The sequence below is a fragment of the Nerophis ophidion genome, linkage group LG06 (assembly GCF_033978795.1).
Source record: "Nerophis ophidion isolate RoL-2023_Sa linkage group LG06, RoL_Noph_v1.0, whole genome shotgun sequence".
In the NCBI taxonomy this organism is placed as follows: domain Eukaryota; kingdom Metazoa; phylum Chordata; class Actinopteri; order Syngnathiformes; family Syngnathidae; genus Nerophis; species Nerophis ophidion.
The window spans coordinates 31,978,832-31,989,337 of NC_084616.1; the positions used below are offsets into that span (position 1 = coordinate 31,978,832).

At 40.9% G+C, this 10,506-nt stretch overlaps 1 long non-coding RNA gene across 1 annotated transcript; it reads left to right on the forward strand.

The window, feature by feature from the left end:
* Window positions 1-1,034: 1,034 nt before the first annotated feature.
* Window positions 1,035-5,276, forward strand: LOC133554525 (uncharacterized). Its single transcript, XR_009807135.1, has 3 exons — window positions 1,035-1,345; window positions 1,434-1,543; window positions 1,693-5,276. It is a non-coding gene; the product is annotated as an uncharacterized LOC133554525 (long non-coding RNA).
* The last annotated feature ends 5,230 nt before the right edge of the window (window positions 5,277-10,506 follow it).

The window sequence follows — 10,506 nt, forward strand, 5'->3', positions numbered from 1 at the left end:
GTTCTCCAACCCTACGGAGCCCCTAAAGGGACATGGAGGGGAAAAAATGTTTTGCGAGATCTCGCAAAAGTTTTTTTTTCCTATGTCAGTGAACCCGAAATACAACAGACAGAGCGATGGAGGATCTGGAGCATGCGGGAGCCTACCCATGCTCCTGATGGGTCGTGGTTAGGGCCTTGCATGGCAGCTCCTGCCATCATTGTGTGAATGTGTGTGTGAAGGGGTGAATTTGGAAATAGTGTCAAAGCGCTTTGAGTATCTTGAAGGTAGAAAAGCGCTTTACAAGTGTAACCCATTTGACCTTTTTTTAAAAAAAAAATGTTTTTAACTATATGTTATTTGTGTAAAAAAAAGTGTGACAAAATGCATTTTTTAATATCATTTTCATAAGCTTTATTATTTGTATTATTAGTTCTTCCTTATGTTATTATTCTAGGCCGATTCTCAGACCCTAACACTGGGCGATGATGGCAAAATGATATAATAAAACATAGATTTGTTTTATATTCAACATTGTTTTTAACCTGGAAGTTTTAAAACATCTGTATTAAAAAACAAATAAACTAGGGATTAGTTTAGCATTTTACTAACATTCAAAGTAAATAATGTAAAGTGTTGGCCCTGCGATGAGGTGGCGACTTGTCCAGGGTGTACCCCGCCTTCCGCCCGATTGTAGCTGAGATAGGCGCCAGCGCCCCCCGCGACCCCAAAAGGGAATAAGCGGTAGAAAATGAATAGATGTCAAAATAAGAAAAAGTGGTAACTCTTTCGTATGGGGAACATATTCTAAGTGACATAGACTTAATTTAGAGTTATTTGGACATTAGGGGAACATATTGTAGGTAGGGTTGGGTATCGAGTATCGCGTATCGATTGAAACCCGGACTAACTATCCGATTCTCCCGGAATCGTTCAAAAGTTTAAATTTCGATTCCTAGTTTCAATACCCAGTCCACCAACCAGAAAAAAATAATAAGTCCGCCGACCGGAAGAAGAAACCGCTGAACGCCAACGAAGAAGCGCCCACCGCCGGAAGTGTTAGCATAGCCGAGCCTATGTAGCCAAGCAAGTCAGTCAAGCATGGATAGCAGGCGTCGGCGGTCGAAAGTGTGGCTTTATTTTACTAAAAAAAATTACATATCAGCGAAATGTAACACATGCGACAAGACTGTTTCGTGCTTAGGAGGGTGCATGCCGAACATGATGAAGCACCTCCGAGTTCATGGAGTACAAATAAATGTGTGTCCCGTCTTCGACGCGCTGCGCCGACCGTCCTCCTCTGCCTCTTCCTCTGGCTCCGACGCCCAGCCTGGCACCTCGGTGACTGCACTGCAGTCCGAATCCGGTCAGTAAAACAATATATATGCAATAAATAATGTGTTTTGCGCCAACGTTGAGGCAGCTAACAAATTAGCCCGTGTATTTTTTCATAGGCAATTTACAACCTGCTAGCCAGGCTCCGCGATGTGCTCAGCGTACTCCGTGCACCGTAGCGTCAATGGGGAAGATGTCGGTGCCACAAACGGAAGAGTGGCACAGAAAGGTCAGTGCACACATAGTCAAAAGACTGCATCCCTTTTCAGAGGTAGAATCTCCAACATTTAGGTTAGTTAAGCAATAATGTTAGAGCTAAGCTAATTGATACTGGGCTAAACAGTAACAGCAACATTACATGTTTGTTTATGTTTGCAGGGATATGGTGAAAACTCTCAACCTAAAATACGTACCACCTTCCAGGGACTACCTGTCAAACACATTGATGGTACAAGAAGAATCGGAATTGAGAATCGTCAGGAATCGGAATCGAATCAAAGAATCCGAATCGTTCGAATTCAAACGATACCCAACCCTAATTGTAGGTAACAAATACTTAATTCAGAGTTATTTGGTTAGGGTCAGGATTAGGGTTAGCAGTGGTGAATATGTTCCCCATACCAAAGTGTTACCGGCTTACTGGTTGTATAATTACCATGAATTGATTTACGTGGACCCCAACTTAAACAAGTTGAAAAACTTTTACGGGTGTTACCATTTAGTGGACAATTGTATGGAATATGTACTGAACTGTGCAATCTACTAATAAAAATTTCAATCAATCAATCAATAAGGCCATGCAGAATAATGACTAATTAAGAGCCAATATGTTTCTAATTTGCATGTTAATAAGAAACTAATTAATGGTGAATATGTTCCCCATACTTAAGTGTTACCGAAAAAGAACAATAACATAATGCACCAACACATTAGAGTTGACATGCTTCCAGGTAAAAGAAAGCACAAACACTCAAAGATGCATCAGTTATTATTTCAACACCGGGCTCCAACTACAGTATTAGAAGCTGCCAGGTTATTTTGAACTTACCAAGGAAAATCAGTCCACTTGCACCATCTTATATTCACCTTGTCTCTTTATATTCACCGCAATCTACCATCTCTGTCTTTCCACCACCAGCTGTTTCTCCCAGTGTAAGGCTTCTCTGTTTCAGGATGCCCCACCTCTAAACCAGGACTCTCACAACCCTGTGTGTGTGTGCGTGCATGTGTGTGTTTTTATGCACGCTGTGACCCAAGAAAGGGGAGGGGATCAAACTATGTTCGGTTCGGCTTGAAGGGAAAGGGATTACTGGCACACAGACACTGATTAAAGCTTTCCAGCCTGCTATGGCCCCATTAATACGATCTTAATCACAATGCTTTATCCCTCAATCTAGCTTCTATGGATCAGGACCTTTTCATTTTAGCGACGGCCACTGTTGTTTGGGCCGTGGCTTAAGTATGCACCACACAGACCACAAAAAAAAAAGGCAAGCGGACGTGCAGTCCATCAGAAATTGTAATGCTATATGGCTGTATTATTATTATTATGAGGCAAAGAAATAAAACTGGAAGCATCACTGAGCGGCTTTGAGCAGATATTTGACATGACCTCTGTCTCCCAGGGGGCTTTGCCACAAGTGACACTCTGCGGTCACCACAAAGAAACCATTCAGCCTCTCACTGTTGTTCCGTCTATATAAAGCACTACCTGTACAGTGTAGTTGGAACTCATTGGAATTGTAAAGAAAAAAACAACTGCTGAGATTATTCTAACGAGCTGAAATTCCACTTCAACAACTCTTGTTGGCATTGACAGTAGGATTGCTCGTTTGCATCTCAACAGTTATTTTTCTCACTACGAAACGGCGAAATCATCCTTTCCAACTTGGAGTACAAGTATTTAAGTTTTTTTGCACCAGTAGAAGGCCATGTCTACACTAAGCCGGATAAACCCTTTAACGAATACTTATTTAGCCTAAACCCTGTTTCAGACACTTTAAACCAGCATTTAAGATAACCTTCCTTGGACAATTCTTTACACAGAAAAGTGCGCCGTGTATTTCTTGAATCTCCGGCTCTTAGCTTTGTATGGACTCATTGAGCATTAACAAACTGAGTTCGGACAGGAAGGGAAGTCAAAAAAACCACGCCCCACACAGAAAGTGACGTCAGAAAGAACGCGCCACAGCTAGCTTCATAACAACCGGAGCTAACCACTGGAAAGATGGAGGCAAGTCATCCAGACATACCCGTGTTTCTCATTTTTGTACATATATTGACACTTGTGGAAATCACACATGAATACTTTAAGAGAAGAAAACGCGCAATTGCAGCTATTTTGGATACAACTTATCTCAGAAGGCAAGAGAACTTTCGAATGTCCAGGTCAGCTGTGATTGTACTTACCGAAAAAGTTTGTCCATTTGTCGAAGGAGAGGCAACAAAAATGTGGGCTCTCGTGGATGTGATAAAAAATAAAGTAGCGTGTGCTTTTGTACTACCAAGGACAGCACACACCCTGGCTTCCACCTGTTCGACTTGCTACCATCAGGCAGGCGCTACAGGTGCATCGAAGCCAGAACAAAAAGGCTCAGAGACAGCTTCTTTCCCAAAGCTGTCACCATGTTGAACTCTAACTTAAAATAATAATAATTCACCCCTACACAATATCATGCCCTAATACCCTACTGTGCAATACTACCCTTCGAGTGCAATACTTCCGACACTGATTGTTATTTATACTTCGGCACTCTTGTCTTGTTCTGTATATTGTACAGTATTTTGTATTTCAATAGTGTTTTGTATATTGTACAGGATTTTGTATTTCAATAGTGTTTTGTATATTGTACAGGATTGCTTATTATTTTTATTGAATAGTAGTCTGTTTATTTCAATTGTCAGTTTTTCCTTTTTACCTCTTATGTCATTTATTTCACCCCATATTTGTTCCCACTACCACACCTTAAGTTGGAGTCTTTAATCTCGTTATATGCAAATATAATGACAATAAAGTTCATTCTATTCTATTCTATTCTACCTGGCCGAGGAGAGAAGACTACGGAAAACATCAAATGCATTTGGACTGGCAGAGCAGACTGTATCAGTTATTGTCTGCCATGTGTTGCGGACTCATCGTCTAGGGCAGTGGTTCTTAACCTTGTTGGAGGTACCGAACCCCACCAGTTTCAAATGCGCATTCACCGAACCCTTGTTTAGTGAAAAATAAAAGGTTTTATTTTTCAAATTCAAGACAAAGTTGTATGTTTTTGGTAACACTTTAATACGGGGAACATATTCTAAGTAACAAAGACTTAATTTAGAGTTATTTGGACACTAGGGGAACATATTCTAAGTAATAAAGACTTAATTTAGAGTTATTTGGTTAGGGTTGGGGTTAGGGTCAGGGTTAGAGGGTTAGGGTTCTAATAAGGCCATGCCGAATAAGGCATTAATTGGTACCTAATGACTAGTTAAGAGCCAATATGTTACTAATTTGCATGTTAATAAGCAACTAAATAATGGTGAATATGTTCCCCATACTAAAGTGTTACCATGTTTTTTTTACTGGTGCACAAAATGAACCGTGCATGAACATCACCTTGTTCAAAGAACAAAACCAACAGTGCATAAACTCACAACAAATTACACACCTGCAAATTAATCAGCTTTTGCCGTATCCGTAATATGCCAACAGTATTTGCACGAAGAGTTGGGTGTGTTTTGACCTCGGCCGAACCCCTGAGGTCAACTCACCGAACTCCTAGGGTTCGATCGAACTCTGGTTAAGAACCAATGGTCTAAGTCCAGTGTATAAAAAGTCACAAAAAAGGAATGGACAATGAAGGTGAAGGTGAAAGAGTGAGGAGTGTCCTGACCAGATATCTGGATCCCTAAACTGATTATTGTAAAATGTGCTTTAGCAGATTGTTTACGTGTCTAATAAAGATTGTATTACTTTATGATGGCTCAGGTGTGATTCACTACAATAGGGCCCCATGGCACACTGGATTCCAGTTAATTGAAATACCACAACACTGGATATTGCTCAGATAAGTTAAATTTAATTTAAGAACTTGCACAAAAAGCAACACTAGAGGTGACTACGACGTGCGCATTTTGCGCACAAGCATTTTAGGTCACGTTGCGCCAGCAGATGCAGGGGAGCGGGGGTCTTCAACAACCATTGTGTGTGTTTGGAAAAGGATAAGGTTAGGTTAACAAGTTGAAAAACTTATTTGGGTGTTACCATTTAGAGGTTCTAGCATCTGGTCAGGATGCCTCCCTGGAGAGGTATTTAGAGCACGTCCGACCGGTAGGAGGCCACGGGGAAGAACCAGGATATGTCGGGAAGACTATGTCTCCCAACTGGCCTGAGAACGCCTTGGGATCCCCCAGGAAGAGCTGGACTAAGTGGCTGGGGAGAGGGAAGTCTGGGCTTATCTGCTTAGGCTGCTTCCTCTGCGACCCGACTTTAGATAATCGGAAGAAAATGGATGCATGTTTGGATGGATGGATGGATGAGAACATCCATAGACATAGGAAAAGCATAAGGAAAGCTGTGCTTCATGTGAATCTACAGTAATGGCACATTTCTCTAGTTACTGTTATTGTCTCCCGTGGTGTATAATGATAGAGATGGACTCGTAATTTCACATACAGGGATAAAATCCATGTCAAGTTTGTGTCATGAAAATATAAAATTAAATTTTTTTTGTTATGTAATTTCACTAAAAACAAATTATTGAACAGTTCATTTCACTTGCATTTGATTTATTATAAAAAAAGCATCAAGCCCCGAGCAGAGTTTTAACACCACATCGCCTGTGCGAGAAACCAGTGTATTACTATTGAAATAAAACACAGGCGTGCACAGACGTGCATGGGGCCATCGTGAAGGAGATGTTAATTTGTTAATTAATTCAAGTTTGAATAACAAAGTACAAACATGTTTAGACATAAATAAATAAAAGTTGAAGACAAATCTGAAAATTTTGCTAGGAGCCCCACTTTAGCCTGGAGCGGCCCTGGTTCACACTTTGTGTGCTACTTTTGTTAATACAAAGCAGTAAAACTCCTGATTTTCTCATGGCCCAAATAGTTTACAGTAGCACTATGCATAATAATAATACCATGGTGTCTAGGGAGGGTCATTTTGTACTCCCTCGTCCGAGGAAGAATGCATTGCGGAAATCTTTTATTTATAGATCTGTATCGCTCTGGAATAACCTGCCTTGAATTCTCACCGCCATTAAAAGTAAACAGGTTTTTAAAAGGAAACTAATATTTTTATCTGAATCTGTAAATCAGTTTGCTTGTCGATGATCCTCATGATACGAGGGTCCTGAGTTCAATCCCGGGCTCGGCATCTTTCTGTGTGGAGTTTGCATGTTCTTCCGCCTTCCGCCCGAATGCAGCTGAGATAGGCTCCAGCACCCCCAGCGACCCCAAAAAAGAAACAGGCGGTAGAAAATGGATGGATGGATGGATCATTTTTGTTTGGTTTTGTATTGTGTAGTTGTATTTATATGGTAACTAATATTCTGAGACTGTAAATTGTTTGCTTGTTTGCTTGTTGATATTTATTTGCGTCTGTATTATGTAGTTATAATCATATGCTTGAACTTGTGACTGTATTGAGTTTGTGGCAGTGACATGCGATGAACTAAACACCAGGGGAGGCATACATACTTTGTTTTCTTCTTTTTTTTTTTTAACTTAAATTCAGATGTGCAGCTCTAGTCATTGTTGATTTAGGTTGCACATCAGAGTTACAGGAAAAAAAATGGAGTTATTCGCTTTCATAAAAACGTCATAATACAATTATGATATGATAAATGGGTCCAAAAACTATTTGATAAAGTTGTTATTAAATACTTTTTGGTCCCATTTGCTTTTAACAAAATAAATCAAATATTGTTAATGTGTATTACCTTTGTGTATTTGTAGCTGAAGCAGCAATAGCTATCTTCCATAAAAAATAACTTTATATGATTGCATTAATTTTGTCTTAAAGTCCAGTTTAGAGAAGTATTTAATCTTGGATACAGTATATAATCCTCCATATTGGCAGAAACATTCATTTAATTAAATTTAATTCCAAAAAAATAAACAATATTTTTGCATCTGACAAAAAACACCCACGAACGCTGGCTTACTCTAATAAAAATGCCATGTTTGTCATAAATACAGTTAAAAAAAAAAGAAAAGAAAAAAATGCTGTGTCTGCTAGCTTGAGCGCCCCAACTTCTCCCAGTGTGGCGAGTCAGAGTACTGCTGAGGCATTGAACTGCATGTTGACAATATATTGCCCCCTACCTTGAGGCAGAGGTACTTGGTTCTTCAATACCTGCCTTTTCCACGTGGCAACAAGCATGCGCCCCCTCGTACGCACGTCCGTTACACACTGTGTGTAGCCGTGGAGGCAGCGCCTGTGTCTGCCTCACTTCTCATCTGCTGCATTGCTTTGATCAGGAAACATGGAATTTCCGCGATTTTGACCATGAAAATTGTTAAAATATACAGGAACCACACCAAAATCACATAGAAAGCATGAACCAATAGAGAAATATTAAAACTTATTTTATTGTATTATTTCGTTTTGTAACCTCTCATGGTTAAGCCAACCTGGTGGCAGGTGAGGCACTGCCTCACTTGCCTTCACTGACAACGCGTCACTGGTTTGTGGACCCCGGGAAGACTAGTGGGTTGTTGTGGCAACCAGTTAATGGGGATCCTTAATAAAAATCAAATCAAAATCAAACCTACTGAAACGTGTTATGGACTTATGTGTGTGTACATTTATAATTTGACAACACAAATACCTCAAATAAACGAATGTCAGATGTCAACTCTCCATTCTTAAAATTGTATCCTTTCCATGTTTTGTTACTTTTAGATGACACACACGCACACATTGACACGATATTCACATTCACATGAAAAGACCTGTCTTGTAATCTTCTATCCAAAGTTAATTTACGTGCTTTATTCCCATTGACTCGCCGGTGTATTTATTCGCAGGGGCATAATTCACACACCCCCTTACATTGTTTTTTTTTTTTAGTTTTTTGTGGGGAAAAAAACAGCACAAAGAAGGTGTGGGCCAGCTAACTGTGTCGGTACTTTTCTCACAGGCTGCATGTGTAAAGCTATGTGTCACTCTTATATGCTAGGGCTGACATTCGGGAGTAAAGAGGACAAACTTTTGAATGCGGAGCAAGGACCTCCGTCACCTCTCCTGCCCTCGGCCTCTCTTTCGCCTTCCCTCAGCACACTGATCCTCTTTTCTCTCTGCCATCGCACTCGCATGCTCTCACTCTCCTCTTTCTCCCCTCCCAAATTGGCCCAGCTGTCCGTGTGCCCCCCCGCCGCTCACCCAGCTGTCTGCCCTCCCCAAAACTAGAGAACCCCACAACAATACGGGTCACAGGTCAAGAGAAAGAACAGGCTGCGCTCACAAAAGACCAGTGGCGCCCTGCAAAACAATCATTCCCTTTTTCTCCGTGCCTTTCTCTCACCGTCGCTTGAACTGGAAAAGACAAACCTTTGGAGAGGTATCTGAAGAGGGGCGAACATTCTTTGGACAACAACCTAGAGGCACTTTCCCGTTCCAACAATTGCCTAAAGAACGATAAACACAAGCACTCACTCTCACCGTTGCACCCTGCCACCCTATTCTTTGTTCGTCTCAAGAGCCATCACGTCCCTCGACTTGCTCATTAAAGTCAAAACTAAAGCTTTTGACATTACAGGAGTGATATAAATGTGTTAGGAAGTCAGCCAGCTTACACCCGGCCAATCTGGAGAGAGCTGCTTTATTAAAGCCTCTTACTTTCAGTCTGTTTGGGTGGCATAATTTCCAGCATGTGAAAATATTTTTTAAGCACAATGTTTTGGGGTTGTTGCTTTTTTTACTGTCAAAAACACTTTTATTGTATGTTTTACAATTCTGACAATGAGCTTCTTTTCCCCCGTTGTGTTTTGGCATGAGATAAATGGGGGAAATAGGACGCGGACAGAAAAATAGAGAGTGAGAAAAGCCTGTGACACGTTCACCTGTTCTCCCAGTGCTGTTTTCCCATGGCCCACAACAGGCTCCTGCAGCTTGACCTAGTAAAAACCTTTGGTAAACCCATACATCATAAAATACAACATATTTCCTAAAAAAAAGGATGCAAACATTTATATCAACACATTAAGCCCGTGAAATAGGAAGAATAAGATTCGATATACTTTGTCTATCCCACAATAGGGAAATTGTACAGCTTATACACACTGTACAAATATTATGCATGCTGCAAGGATTATTACTACAAATATTATAGGAGCAATTAGTTTCATTATTTTCTATTTGAATGCAAAACTGTAGCATTTTGGTAAACAATGTTGTGGAAAAATGTGGTCATATTGGTACATATGTACAACTCTCATAGGCACTGATTTTATAGTTTAGCGCCTATCTGTGTGCAATGTTTACTTCCCACCCACTATCTAATTGCTTCTGTGTATATGTGTATGATATAATGTTTATTCCTGTAAACAACACATTCTGAACATTCGTTTTCAGGACTGGACTGTGCGCCTTACATCCTTTTGAACTATTTTTCTTTCTTTTCTTCCTATGTTTTGCATATGTGTAGACTCTCGCACTGATACTGGAGTTGCTTTTAATATCATTGTCAATATCATCAGTGGTCACTCGAAACGAGTACGACGATCCTCCAGGTAGGGGGGTATCCCATTATGGAGGATGCCTGTATGTGACTTTGTTTAACGTGGGGAGACTGGTGCGCAGACAGTCACCACACCATCCTTCACACATCCGGGTCAGGGTCCAGTGGCATGGAGTCCAAAATGACTGGGGACCTTTTTCTACTGCGGCCTTCTTCCGCCATCCTATCCGTTGTGACGCTCCATAGTTTTAGCAATCGTCCTTCGCCTGTTCCACCGATGAGGTCTTGGGTTGTTATTTCCCCATAACTGGGCCCACATGGATGTGGGGGTGCCTTCTTCCGCCATCGCAGCCGTTGTGGTAGTTCTTACATCTACCGTCATCCGCCTGCTCCACTGTTGAGGTCTTCACCGTATCCTTGGCTAGGGGGCAGTAAGATACTAGGCCTTTGCCAAGGACCACCTTTGATTGATTGATTGATTGATTGAAACTTTTATTAGTACATTGCACAGTACAGT